This window comes from Beta vulgaris, chromosome 9 (assembly GCF_026745355.1).
Source record: "Beta vulgaris subsp. vulgaris cultivar EL10 chromosome 9, EL10.2, whole genome shotgun sequence".
Classification (NCBI taxonomy): domain Eukaryota; kingdom Viridiplantae; phylum Streptophyta; class Magnoliopsida; order Caryophyllales; family Amaranthaceae; genus Beta; species Beta vulgaris.
The window spans coordinates 23577768-23592971 of record NC_079210.1 but is presented as its reverse complement, the minus strand read 5'-3'; the positions used below and the strand labels follow the sequence as shown (position 1 = coordinate 23592971).

Below are 15204 nucleotides of genomic sequence, written 5' to 3'. Positions count from 1 at the left end.
CGAAAGCTTCGGAAGAATTTGGAAAATTTGACTTTGGGTTCCGAGCCTTCTTCACCAATCTCAAGTACATCAAGTGAAGTTGAATCAGAAATGGGTGAAGCAAATCCACAACTGTTTAGGGATTTCGGAAATCCGGGTTCCTATGTTCTTCAAGGTGGAATTCGACTTCAGCATTCACCCTCAGTATACTCGGATGGTGAAAGCAGAGCAGTTTTGTGGGGGGTCAGATGAAGATCCTCTAGACCATCTCGACAGGTTTCTTGAGATCTGTGCCATGATAACAACTAATGATGTCTCTCCTGACTACATCAAGATGCACTTGTTCCGGTCCTCTCTTACCGGAAAAGCAAAGTCATGGCTCAAGAGCTTGCCTGCTAATTCCTTACTACATGGGAAGAAGTCACAATGGCTTCTTGAAGAAATACTTCCCGGAGTGGAAGACTGCGGACATAAGGAGGAAGATCTCCTCATTTGAGCAAGAGAACGATGAGACACTTGCCGAAGCTTGGGAGCGGTTCAAGGAGATGATCCGTTCATGCCCACACCATGAGTTCAACAAGAATCTACTCATGCGATTTTCTATGATGGTCTTGATCCGATTTCACGGGCCAACCTTGATGCTGGAGCGGGAGGTCAACTATCTAAGATCCCGCAAGAACAACTTGAGTCCACAATTGAGGAAGTGATCAAGAACTACTCATGGGGTGGAAGACGAAGAGGTGCTCAACCTAAGAAGAGCGGAAAGTTTGAAATTGACCCCATGGATCAAATTCAAGCAAGATGGACCAACTCGAACAGAAGCTCTCCAAGATCAATCTTGCATCGTCTACTCCTTCACAGGTAAACTCTTTTTCTTGTGATATTTGTGGTGGTACTAACCATGATACTTCTTATTGTGGAGGTACCCATTCGGAGCATGTGGCGGCAATTAATTCAAGAGGAGATGGATATCAAGGAAACCAAGGGTATAGGAACAATCAACAAGGAGGTTGGAGACAACCTCAACAAAACTACACCCAAGGATTCAACCAACCTCAACAAGGATGGAATCAACCTCAACAAGGGTACAACCAAGCTCACAACCAAGGGTTTGCGCAAGGGTATAACCAAAACCAAAACTATAACCAAGGTGGTTCCTCCTCACAAGGGTCCAACACTTACCAAGCTCCACATCAAAGGACCAACAACCCAAAACCTCCCTCCAATCTTCCATTTCCCCAAACAAAATCCCGAACCTACACCATCTTCCGATCCAACCTCTCTCCAAATTCTCCAACAACTCCAATCCATGAACCAAATTCTCCAAAACCATGAGCAAAGGTTTCAAGAGCTACAAGCCCACAACAAAATGCTTGAAACCCAAATTGCCCAAGTAGCTGAGAAGAATCCCTCACCCCCCAAATCAACTTCCAGGCCAACCCATCCCTAACCCCAACCTCCATCAAGCCAAAGCCATTCATTTGAGGTCGGGAACAAGTTATGCGGGTCCTAAGATGCCGAATGGGGAGTTAGAGAGGATGAAGAAGCTGAGGTTGTTGAGAAGGAGGATGGAGCTGAGGAAACTGAGAAAGAGGAAGTTGAGGAGAAAGATGAGTCACATGTTCAAGTTGGTGACAAAAACCCATTGCCATCACCTCCACCAACCAAATCTTATGTGCCTCCGGTTCCCTATCCTCATAGGTTGGTAGAGAGAAAGTTGAGTGACAAGTTCACTAAATTTCTAAATGTGATGAAGAGCCTGCAAATCAACATCCCATTCCTTGAGGCTATGTCTCAAATGCCAGCTTATGCTAAGTTCTTGAAAGAGATCCTCTCCAATAAGCGAAAACTTGAAGATGAGCTTATCTCCCTACCTTACCAAGTGAGTGCTCTTGTGCAACGAACTATGCCCAAGAAGCAAAGAGATCCCGGGAGTTTCACCTTGCCGGTGAAGATAGGTGATTAGAGCCTAAGGGTGCACTGGCCGATCTGGAGCAAGTGTCAATTTGATGCCCCTTTCTATTGCAAAGCACCTGAAATTTCCTCTTCATCCTACGCGCAAAAGATTCAATTGGCGGACCGCACTGTGAGAGTCCCTGTGGTGAGTTGGAGGATATACCGATTCAAGTTGGGCATGTGTTTGTACCATGCGACTTTGTGGTGATGGATATGGAGGAAGATCCTGAGACTCCTCTTATTCTGGGAAGAGAAGCTCTAAAGACTTTGGGTGCCGTGATAAACTGCAAAAACGACACAATCACGGTTGAGGTAGCTAATGAGCGGGTGGTGTTTAGTTCTCTAAGACATGAAGAGACCTATGATGGAGAAAATTTGCCGGGTAAGCCTAGTGAAGATGAGGTAGAGGACGACCATGAGTGTGGATAATTCTGGGACGAGTTGTATGCTACACTTACCGACACCCTTAGCTTGGACATGGAAGATGAAACGCAAGATGAGGCGTTTGAGGTTCTAGCTACATCATCCACTGATAAAGAGGAGTGTTCTAAGCCTCCTCCCAAGGTAGAGTTCAAACCCCTTCCCTCCTCTCTTAGATATGTTTTTCTTGATGATGCATGTACTTATCCTGTTATTGTCAATTCGAGTCTTGATGACATTTCTATATCAAACTGATTGGAATTTTGCAAAAATATAAAGATGTCATTGGGTATTCGATTGATGACCTTAAGGGGATAAGCCCTTCTCTTGCTATGCATCGTATCCATCTCATCGATAGTAATGCCTCCTCCATCGAGCATCAGAGAAGGCTCAATCCCAACCTCAAAGAGGTTGTGAAAAAGGAGATCTTGAAACTACGTGACGCGGGAATCATCTATGCTATCTCAGATAGCAAGTGGGTGAGCCCGATTCACGTGGTTCCAAAAAAGGAGGCATGACTATAGTTGAGAATGAGAAAGGAGAAACAATCTCAACTAGGACTGTCACTGGGTGGAGAGTCTGTATTGATTACAGAAAACTGAACAAATCCACCCGGAAAGATCATTTCCCCCTTCCCTTCATTGACCAAATGTTGGAGAGGCTTGCTCGTCATTCACACTTCTGTTTTCTCGATGGTTATTCCGGATTCTTTCAAATCCCCATTCATCCGGATGACCAAGAGAAAACCACCTTTACTTGTCCGTATGGGACATTTGCATATCGAAGGATGCCCTTTGGTTTGTGTAATGCCCCATCCACTTTTCAAAGGTGTATGACAGCAATCTTCTCTGACATGCTAGAAGATTCCATTGAAGTGTTCATGGACGACTTTAGTGTGTGTGGTTCGTCTTTTGACACATGTCTGGTTAATCTTGAATGTGTGTTAAAAAGGTGTCAAGAGACGAACCTTGTCTGAATTGGGAGAAGTGTCACTTTATGGTCGAGGAAGGCATTGTCTTGGGCATAAAGTGTCGAAAAAGGGTATTGAGTAGATCCGGCAAAGGTTTCGGTTATTGAGAAGCTTCCGCCACCGAACTCGGTGACGGGAGTTCGTGCTTTCCTTGGACATGCTGGTTTTTACGCGCTTTCATCAAGGATTTCTCTCAAATAGCCAAACCATTGACGAATCTACTTCAAAAGATGTTGATTTTGAGTTTGATGAGTCTTGTACTAAGGCTTTTGAAACTCTTAAAAAGCCCTTACTTCTGCCCCCATTGTGCAAGCTCCGGATTGGAGCTTGCCTTTTGAACTAATGTGCGATGCTAGTGACTTTTCAGTGGGAGTTGTTCTTGGGCAACGCAAGGAAGGGAGGCTTCATGTGATAGCCTATGCAAGTAGGACTCTGGATGATGCTCAACGGAACTATGCAACTACGGAGAAGGAAATGTTGGCGTGGTCTTTGCTTTTGACAAGTTCCGTTCCTACTTGACATGTAATAAGGCGGTGGTGTATACGGATCATTCTGCGGTCCGGTATTTGATGAGTAAGAAGGATGCCAAGCCTAGGCTCATTAGGTGGGTGTTGCTTCTTCAGGAGTTTGATTTTGAGATGAAAGAGAAGAAGGGGACGGAGAATGTGGTAGCTGACCATCTTTCGCCTCCCTCTTGACAATCTGGAGGAGATTCCTATCGAGGAAGATTTGAGAGAAGAAGCATTGTTCGCCATTCTGAAAATGAGGTTCCATGGTTCGCTGATTATGCAAATTATTTGGCTTGTGGGATTGAACCTCATGGTTTTACTTCCCAACAAAGGAAGCGGTTCTTAAAAGAAGTTTCAGGTTCTACTGGGATGACCCGCTCCTTTTTAAGAAGTGTGCTGATGAGTGTTTAGGGGTGTGTTCCTAATCATGAGATGGCCTCTTTTTATCATTGCCATACTTTGGCATGTGGAGGCACGGTGGAGCAAGCAAAACTGTTGCTAAGGTGCTCCAATGTGGTATGTTCTGGCCAACATTGCAAAAGGATGCCCGAACATTTGTGGTGGCTTGTGATAGATGTCAAAGGAGTGGTGGCATCACAAAGCGACACGAGATGCCTCAACAGAACATTCTTGAGGTTGAGCCGTTTGATGTCTGGGGAGTCGACTTTATGGGCCATTCGTTCCTTCCTGTGGGAATGTATACATTCTTGTTGCGGTCGACTACGTGACAAAATGGGTTGAAGCCATTGCCTCTCCACCAATGACCATAAGGTAGTCACCAAGCTTTTGAAGAAGATCATCTTCCCTCGATTTGGGGTGCCCCGGTGTTGATCAGTGATGGCGGTTCACACTTCGCCAAAAAGCAATTAGAAGCTCTATTGAAGAAATACGGGGTGAATCACAAAGTAGGTCTTCCTTATCACCCCCAAACCAAGGCCAAGTTGAGGTCTCGAATCGAGAGGTTAAAGAATTCCTTGAGAGAGTGGTCAATAGGACACGAAAGGATTGGTCTTTGAAGCTTGATGACGCTCTTTGGGCTCTTCGCACGGCTTTCAAGACCCATAGGCACCACTCCCTACGCCTTGTTATGGCAAAGCATGTCATTTGCCGGTTGAACTGAGCACAAGGCTTGGTGGGCAGTTAAGGAGCTCAACATGGATCTTCACTTGGCGGAGAAGCTCGAAAAGAAAGGCTAGTAGAGCTGGAAGAACTTCGTTTTGACGCTTATGAGATTCTAGACTATACAAAGAGCAAACGAAGAAATGGCACGATAATTGGATTCAACAAAGAGAATTCCGGGTTGGGGACAATGTCTTGTTGTTCAACTCAAGACTAAAGCTCTTCGCCGGAAAGTTAAAGTCCAAGTGGTCGGGTCCCTTCTCCGTGTTGAAGACTACTCCTATAGGAGCTTATGAAGTTATGGGTGAGAACGGTTCATTTTGGGTGAACGGTCAAAGATTGAAGCTCTACCATGATTCGCATGCTGTTGGCTCCATTGGTTGCTTGATTCTTCGCTCACCTGAGCGACTCTCATGATGGATGTATCCTTTTTAGTCAAGCTAATGACTTAAAACAAGCGCTACACGGGAGGCAACCCGTTTCTTTTCTTTCCTTTCTTTTATTTTAGTTTATTTTTCTTTTGTTAGTTAGAATTTTGATTTATCAGTTAGCCATGAGAGCTACATTGGGACATCTGAGTTATTGTGAAAAGTTAAGAGAAATGAGTGAATCGAAAAGAAAGAGTGAGAAAACAGAAGGTTAGGTGCTCCGCACGCGTGGACGTGCGTCCGCACCATTCTAAATTTTTTCGAAATTTAGTTTGGTGCGCCCGCACATCTCGCAGGTGCGCCCGCACCTTCCTCTACAATGTTTTTCAGAAAAAAACAGAAGACTTTGGTGCTCCTGCACCTAGTCAATGTGCGCCCGCACCTTACAAAAAAATTTCAAAAAAAAAAAGGTGTGCCCGCACCCACACAAGGTGCGCCCGCACCAAACGTTTTTTTTGAAATTTTTTTCGATTGGTGCGCCAGCACCAGGGAGAGGTGCGCCCGCACCAACCCGGCTGGGCAAAAAAACGCGAGTTTAGACTTTTTTTTTTCGACCCTCCTCACTCAATCTTCTTCATAATTCGAAACTCTCTCTCACACTCACTCACTTTCTCTCTCTTGCTCCTCTCTAGATCCGGCCACCACGACACTTTTCCGGCGACTTCCTACGACTTTTATCACTGGAATCTTCATCACCATCTTCTCTACAACATTCAAGAGCACAAAAATTGGGGTTTTGCAAGGATTTGATTTCTAGGGTTTCAAACTTGGGGATTTTCATGTCCATGTTGGTAACTCCCTTCTACCCTTGCCTTTTCATCAATAATCTACTAAATTGGACTTCTAGTGTGTTTTCTTTTAGATTGCATGCTTGTTTTCCTTAATTTCTTTTGATTATTCATGAACTTTGGTCATATTTGTGTTTGATGATGTGGTGAACAAGTGCAATTTTTGTGGTTTGTGATAAATTCATAATATTTTGACTTTTTGAGAACTACATTGCATAAATTTTTAGGTGTTGTTGATTCTTGTGCATAATTGTGGTTGGTTTGGTGAAATTGGCTTGAAAGTCTCTTTGAGTGGTGATACTCTTGATTGCTAGCAACTTGGTTGCTACTAATTGTGGATTGGCTAGCTGGTAGATCTTAGGATTAGTTTTTGATTTTTCTTTTTGTGTGTTTTCCTTTTTGTGTGGTTTGATTTTTCTTTTTGTGTGTTTTCGATTTTTCTTTTTGAGTGTTTCTCTGTGTGGAGCGTCCGCTTTGTGATTGTGTCATTGCAGGAGATCATCACTTCTCCTTCCTCTTTTTGCAAAACAAAAATTCTTTACCACCATAGGAAGAAGTAGTGGTGAAGGCTCCTCTAGGTCTAAGAGAGCAAAGACCGGGTCCTCTTCACAAGGACCCTCGTCCAGCTCTAATCCCCCTCCCCTCTATGCTGTGAAACTTCCCAATGCCGCTAATAAACAAATTTTTCAATAACTTTCTGAGCGCACGTTTCGTCCCACAAAGTTCTATGACTACACTACATGCAACTACCTTAACATCGAATCGATGATAAGGGAGATGGCAGGTAATGTCGGGTTATCGGACTTTCTTGACGTCCATGCACCTACTTATGATCAACTCACTCTCGAATTCTTGAGTACGTTGAACATAAGTAAGGAGCCGGGCACGGGTGCTCTAGCTATTCAATTTCGTATGTTTAATCAAGCTAGAACACTCTCCTTCGACGAATTTTGTGAGGCATTCGGGATGGATTCTCGAGCTCCCTGTGATGCCCCTTTGGGCACCATCTGGCAGGGATACAATGAGCAAGATTGGTGGGCCAAAATCACCAACGGCACGACTCCGTTTCGGACGAATTCGTCCAAAGCGTCGGAGATCATCCATCTTGCTCTCCGTTACTTCCATAGGATGTTGGTTTACACCATCTTTCCTAAACAGGAAGTAGGACAGTTGAGGAAGGACGAGTCGCTGGTTCTTTGGTTGGCCACTGACGGGGCCCACCATAGAGCCAGAATTAACTTTGCTGCGCTGCTCCTTCACCGACTGCTGGAGATTCGGGGGGGTACTACGGTGACTGGGGAGATCCTTTGTGGTGGAATGGTCACCCAGTTAGCGTCCTACCTCGAGTTGGACGATGAACTGGCTCGCTTGGAAGCTAGCGTGCCTACTGTTGGTCAGTCCAACAGATTGGATGGTGCGAGTCTGCAGCAGATGAAATTTCTGCGTAATTATAAAAAGGAAAACTGCATCTGGCTTGTGGGGGGGGGAGACCTTACTGTTTTATAGGGCCCGACTTCGTTTAGGACCTCCCCGCTAACTGTGAAAACCGTTGGCGGGTTCCCCCTGCCCATGACATCCCACGGGCTATCCCTGAGCCCATTCCTACGGAGCGCATTCCACGCGCTCCGAGAGGTCCGAGGCCCGACCACCGCATTCCTTAGAGTGAGGTGGCCGAAGTTTCCTCCTCTCAATCCTTCGACATGGGCTCCGTCATGGCAGCCATAGCCCAGATGCAGGCCTCTCAGGAGGCCAATCACCATGCGGTTACTGCTACTCTAGCCGGTATCCGCACCGACCTCGACCATGTGTCTCGAGTGGCTTGGTGCACTCACCTCGCCAATGTCCACTCCGGACATGAGCCTCCCTTCCCTAACCATCCCCACTATCCTCCTTCTTTCGACCCTCGAGAAGGGCCGTTTGAGGAGCCTTCTTTCCGTCCTTACCCCCACTACCCATCCTACTATCCTGATGGGTACTCTGGTGGGTATTTCCCTCCTTACCCCCCTCCAGATGGGGGTAATGGTGGGAACTATTAGGAGCTTTTCATAACCCCCTTCCCTCTCCCTCCTTTTGCAACTCCGAGCGCGGAGTTTTGCTTAAGCTTGGGGACTTGCATGTATGTCTATATCTTTGGGAGTTTTGGGGTCATTGATGGTTAGAATCTAGGGGTCTCATTGGTTTTCGGTATCAGTTGGTGATTGTTCCTGTCTGTTGGCTTTGATTTCCCCCACCCCTGCTGACTTCTCTTCACCTGTATAGCTTTGCTTTGGTAGTTTTGTTTTGCTTTTGCTTTGCATTTTTTTATAAAAAAAAAAAACATTTTCCTCTTTTATTCTTTTTCTTCTCCTTTTTCTGCATTTAGGATAGCTTGGTTGCATGCATGATTTGTGGCTAAAGTGTTCATGTCTCGATTGGAAGACCTTCCTTATATTAGACTTGATGATTTTGGAAGCCCTGTTGTGACTTTAAGCGTCTCTTGAAACCGATAACTTTTGGTAGAGTCTCTTTGAAATTAAGCGAGTTGGATGAATGGATTGCCTTGCCCCTTGTGCGATGAATCCCGAAGGAGGGCCAAGAACCTCGTAAGACTCACTCACAACCCTCACCATTGATCGCCTAACTTGTGACTTGCATTTTAGCTCCCCAAGATTACATAAGAACGAGCCTCTAAGAGAATGATTTAGGGCATTTCTTTTGCTAGTAATAGGAGCTACAAAACCAAAAGCTTGAATACCTGCATAATATTCGCTTCTCAACCCATCTGAGCCTTTCTATCCTATTTTTGCTTAACCCACATAATGAGTCATGGCCAAACTTTTCCCAAAGTGGAGTGCATGTGTAGTTTGTGTTGAGTTAAGTTGTTTTGAAATTAAGTCTTGGTTGAAAGTGAGTTAATGTGCTTGTATGATAGCAAAAATTGAAAAAAAAACTTTGTGGAAAAGAAAGACAAAAGAAATAAAAGAAAGAAAGTTCTTATTGTTTAATTTGGTTTATTATTGAAAATGAAAAGAAAGAAAGATCAAATTGATGAGAAAAATGAAAAAGTTCACAAAGTGAAAAAGAAACAAGTGAAATTCAAGACTATGTGTGAGATCTCTTTAATTGAGAATGGTGTTAGGACTAGCTTGGGGGAGTATCTACCCCTAGTTTGTACTCCACTTACCCTTTTTGCACCACATTCCTAGAATATAATCCACACCTCTAACCTAGCCCCGTTACAACCTTAACAAAGTCCCTTTTGACTTCTAGATTGGAATTGATCTATTTAGTAGTGGCGGGCGAGATTTTGTGCAAGTCATGACGAGGGTCATCAAAACGTGGTAGAGGCGAGATATTATGGTTGAGCATCCCTAGGGAGGAGTCAAACTTGGGTCTTGGAAGTGGAAAAGGGTGAGAAATCATCATTGGAAAGCTTTCTTTCAAAAAGACTCGGTTGATCGGTGGATAACCTTATAGTCACTCTTGTGCTTCCTAATCATCTTCCCTCTTGTGTTTGGTTGGTCTCCTAAATCTTGCTATGAACTCATTTAGCTTGCATGTCATGCTTGTAACCTTGCATTTAGAGCATATAGTATAGTTTGTTGCATGTTTCCTTTTTCTTCTGATTCTCTCTTTCTTCTTCTTTCCTTCATTCTCATTCTTGGTTTACTTGAGGACAAGCAAAACGCTAAGCTTGGGGGAGTTTGATAAGTGCGTTCTTAACGCACTTTATGGCTTCTTTTTGGCTTCTTTTGGTTCCCTTTTTCCCCTTTTCTTCCCTCTTTCTCCTCACTTTTCCCTTTTATTTCATTCACTTGATCATACTTGATCATAGTGACATTTTGCTAGATATTCGATATATTTTGATCGAATTTCTAGCACATATGCTTTCACCATGTTTGCTCGCATTTCTATTGCAGGTATGACCCTTTTCGGGGCCGAGAAATGCAAGACATGGCACAAGGGAACGAGCTAGAGGCTGAGAGTTAGCCTGAGGTGCGCTTGGTATGCCTCGCACAACAAGGTGCACCCGCACACGCTACTGGTGCGCCCGCACCATCGACCAGTTTTGGAGCACAAAACAGACGACATTGGTGCGTCCGCACCACGCACAAGGTGCGCCCGCACCTGCGTCTGGTGCGCCCGCACCAACTACATGTGCGCCCGCACATTTTGACGGAGGAATTGAGACTGAGGCAGAAGACATAGGTGCGCCCGCACCTGACATGTGGTGCGCCCGCACCTGACATGTGGTGCGCCCGCACCTGTTCATTGTGCGCCCGCACCATCTATGGAGCACTTTTACAAAAAGACAGAAGACTCAGGTGCGCCCGCACCTGAGGTATGGTGCTCCCGCACCTGAGCATGGTGCGCGCGCACCTCCTTTTGGTGCGCCCGCAGCATGCGTTCCGGAATAGAAAATCGTTCATTAAACCCTTTTTCTCTTTTAGTTTTAGACTTACGCTTTCATTCTAGTTTTCAGAGAATATTTTAGGGTTTGGTATTAGAGAGAAAACACTTTAGTCTTCATTGATAATTGAGATTAGTGATCATAGTTCGTGATTCCATTGACATTGAAGGTACTTTTCGTTGATCTTAATTCAAAGTTTCAGTTTTTAATTCATTCTCTTGGTGTTTGTTTATGTTCTTAGATTATTTTAGATCTTCATTCTCTTAGTTTAATAATTGCGATTTCTATTAGTTTAATAATTTCTTAATCATGTTTAACCTTAGATTAGTCATAGATTTTATGTTTAGTTGCTTAAACTCCATGATTAGTGAGTAGTTTCATATCTAGGGTTAGGGTGAAAGTATGAATTAGGGTTTTAAATATGTTGTTGATGTGATTGTGATGTATGGAGAAGTTTATGCATTGATCTTGGTGTTTTGAGACCTTAGGATAGATATTGATCACATTTATGCTTTGGTATTTTGATTTCAAATGTTCTAAATCGAATTTTGAACTCTTTTATCATCCCCAAGAATCAACTTAATTTCTATGCCAAGATATTGGATGGAAATTAAGGGGATCCTTCATTAGGGGTTTTCCATACTTATTGAATCTCTTAATCAATTAACTAAAGACCATTCGAGAGAGGATTTAATTGATTGGTTAAGTGATTACTCTTGAGGACCATTCGAGAGAGGACTCGAGTATTTTAGAGGAAAACTAAACCTTGCATAATCGTCTTCGTTGCTCCACAATCGCATTAACAATCATTATCCATTCTTATTCATACTAGTAACCTTAACTCTAGTGTCTTTTATCTGATATTTAAACTTGTGTTATTTGCTTGTTCGTGCTATTAGTTAGGTTTAATCGATACCAAAACTCTTTCAAACCCCCAAATACCCTTTCAATTAGGTAGTCTAGACTAGATAAACTTTAACCAATCCCTGTTTCCCTGTGGATCGACCCTTGACTTGCCCTTACTATTCGCTTAGTAATTGCTTGTTAGGACTTATAAATATTGTTTGGAAAGCGGTTCTTAGTGCCTTAACGACACACTAAAAACGTCTTATCATTCGGCAATAATAGTTGTTAACTTTTAGATGTGAAAGTAGTTGTTTAATATATAAGGTCTTGTTTGGTTGTATATAGGAAGTCATACTTTTTAGGAAGTTATTTTTTCCATGTATTTGAAATTTCTGGGAAGTGTAAAATTGTGTTTGGTTGATAGTTGGAAGTATAACTTCCTATTACCTAGGGGCACCTAGGTAAGTAACTTCCTCCATTTTGGAGGAATTAGAACTTCCTAGGAAGTGCAAATTCCAATGGTTTTGTCAACCAAACAACTTCATATACTTCTACTTCCTAGGAATTTGCACTTCCCATGATTTGTTTTGTCAACCAAACAAGGCCTAAGTGTTTGATAAAAATAATTGTTGAGATCATATATAATAAAATGATGTATTGTTTTATAATATTAATTTCAATAATATGATTAATTATTGTATGGTTAAATTAAATGTTAATATTATGATATTTTCTTTGTATTACAAATAAAATTTTAGTTGGATTTTAAAAATGCATTGTGTTCATACCACCAATTATACATTCACTAATTTACTATAGATAATTTTTTACAGTTTTATTTTCTTTTTATGCCACCACTTATGCATTATTCTTCTCCTCGTACTTATATGTAGATAACCTTGTGTTTCATCTCTCTTTATCATATACTTTTTCTCACCTCTCTCTCTCCCCCCTCTCTCTCTCACATACTATTTGAGAAAAGAAACCTTAATTCTCTTTCTCTTCTATTTCAAATATGGGCTTCCATTTTTTTTCTCTTTCTTTCATTTAACTCTTAAAGAAATTAGATCTTTAATTCTCTCTCGTTCATGATTGTGAATCTAAAAATCTTCCAAAAAGTTGAGTATATTCTCGTAAATATTTATGCGATTTATTGATTGATATCAAATTAATTGAAGATTCTATTCAAGGTTTGAGAGGAAGTTGCAGCGTTCATGGAGGTACGTAGAGGATAAGACTTAAAATCTTCTCTGGTTTTTGGTATTTTTCCCAAAAAAATAAACAAAAAACTTAGAAAGCTAATTTAACGTTATATTTTGTAACATTTTTGAAAAGCTAAGAAAAAGATTTTGTAACCATTGCTCCACCTCTCGACCGCCACCGGAGAGCTCTGCCAGCGCCACCAAAATCTTTGCCCAGCAGTCGCCTCCCTCCTTTCAATCTCACTGCTTTCCCCCGCTATTTCTCTTACTCTCACCCCACTCTCTCTCGTCTTTGTTGCCACCACTGCAACACCCCTCCCTGCAGCCTCCCTCTTGTCGCCTTCTGCCGCCACCAACACAACAACCCTATTTCCTTTCCTCCTCGCTCCCTTCTTTTCGTCGGTGTAGTTGTAGAAGACTAAGCTTCCTCAGCTCATTGTGTTAGTGTCAGGAGAGAATTTGGACTGAATCATATAGTAATTACACTTTATTCATAGGGTTGCTTCCAATTCGGCTAAAGTTTTGCAAGAAATTCAAAGATGTCAGTTTCAATTGGAATTCTTGGGTGATTGGTAGTAACAGTGGTGAGTTGTGGCGAGAGAAATGAAATACGAGTATAAATGTTGGCAATCGTCAAATCCTAAATTCACATAAACCAGGGGGGTAAATGGTGAATTAAGAATGTGACGGAAACTTAACGGTAGGGGCATTTTAGGAATTTTTCCAAACCTTAGGGATACCTGGTGAATATTGAAAAATGCGAGGGTACCAGGTGAATATTAAGAAACCTCAGGTGTACCTGGTAAAAAAACCGTATTAGATTCGTCTCAAATATCAAATTTTTATATTTTTACTTATACGCAATTAAAGCTATCAATGTCTAAAGAAGCATCTCGACAAGTGTGAAAAAATAAATGTTGCAACTAAAAAATACAGAGGAAGTATGATAGGAATGGGAAAAAAGACATCTTATCCCGCAAATCCTATATCTAAGGACGAAGGTATAAGAAAGAAGGATAAGGATTTTGGAGAATAAAAAACACATTTGTCCTCTAATGAAAATGAATGATAGGAATGGAAAAAAAGACATATTATCCCGCAAATCTTGTGTCTAAGAAGGGAGGTATAAGAAAGAAGGATAAGGATTTTGGAGAAGAAAAAGAACACATTTGGCCAATGATGAAAATGAATGACGGGTAGAGTTACTAAATTGGTATAGGTCTTTTAGTTATTTTGTTATTTATTATTTATTTATATATTTCTACTGGATACCAAACAAGGAATAAGTAATATTATATTCTTCTACAACTTATCAATTCTCAATCCTTATTTCACCCATTTATCCTCGTAATCTTTGTCCTACATACCAAATACTCCAACTTAGCTGGGGCTCAAAACTTACTCCGAATTTATAGCTGTAAATTTCGAATCTGAGTGCAACGGGCATGTACTTCACTTCTTGATCTAGTTCGGTTTTCTATAGTTGTGCTAGGTATGAATAAGTTGTTTCCTTTCTTAATCTATTTGGTAATTTTCTTCATTGTTGGAGGATATCCTTGATTTCACAATATTGGCAATGTTATTTGTAGTTGATTATGGATTTCGGGTAATTCTTGCCAGTTGGGCAAGAGGGTTGTTTACTAACTTTTAAAAGGGTAGATAGTGTAGGTTCCATGGAATTGTTGGAGAAGGTTATGTTGAATCAAGAGGAAGAAAAATCTTTCAGTGGGTATAGAATTGTCAATTTTGAGGGTGAGTAGTTGAAAAGGGTTCCAAAGTTAGGGGTGTGCAAAGGGTAGGGTTGTACTGGAACGAGGATTTCATTCCAGTCCCAGACTCCCAGGTGCATCAAAAATCAAGATTTTGGGTTTTCGATTCGCTCCGGTCCAAACCCGAAAAATTAAGGTCTGGATCGATTGAACCGGAATTTTTGTTTTTTCTTTTGTTAAAAAAATAGTTTAAAGGTTAAAAAAAAAAATCAAAGTTATAAATTTTGAAAGCTCAAAACCTAATTCTTATTAACTTTAAAACTATTGTTGTTAAAATTAATAAATTTAGTGTATCTATTTTATAAATATATATAAATTTAAATAAAAAAAAATTCTTTTTAAAATGCATATTCCAATTCAACAGGTCCAAAATCGGGCCGAACCGGATATATACCTTTCCAAAAAGATTGCAGATTTTAGTCCAGCGTCTAGTTGGTTCCGGACCGGTGCACACCCCTTATCTAAAGTAACATACTAAATGGAGGTAATATCTTTGAACACCTATGGATGGAAGATGAAAGAGGGGTCAGTGTTCTTTATGCTTAGTTACTTAATACACAAGAGCATGAGAAATCAACTCAATATTACATGGAAAAACATGAATAAATCAATACTACATAATGATGGTGGCCAACAACCAAATCAAGATTAGTCAACTCAATACTACATCAATAGATACACTATTTAGCATTGATCAACTCCTAATCACATCACAAACCAATAATCCTCATTTTCCAAGCTTTATACCTAAAATCACATATGAAAAGCTACTACTAATTATGGATGTTTATTTAAAAAATTGACATCAATAACTAATCTAGTGTTAAA

The 15204-nt window shown here is 41.4% G+C and overlaps 1 non-coding gene across 1 annotated transcript; it reads right to left on the bottom strand.

The window, feature by feature from the left end:
- Positions 1 to 446: 446 nt before the first annotated feature.
- Positions 447 to 553, bottom strand: LOC125493870 (small nucleolar RNA R71). Its single transcript, XR_007270197.1, has one exon. It is a non-coding gene; the product is annotated as a small nucleolar RNA R71 (small nucleolar RNA).
- Between the last annotated feature and the right edge of the window lie 14651 nt (positions 554 to 15204).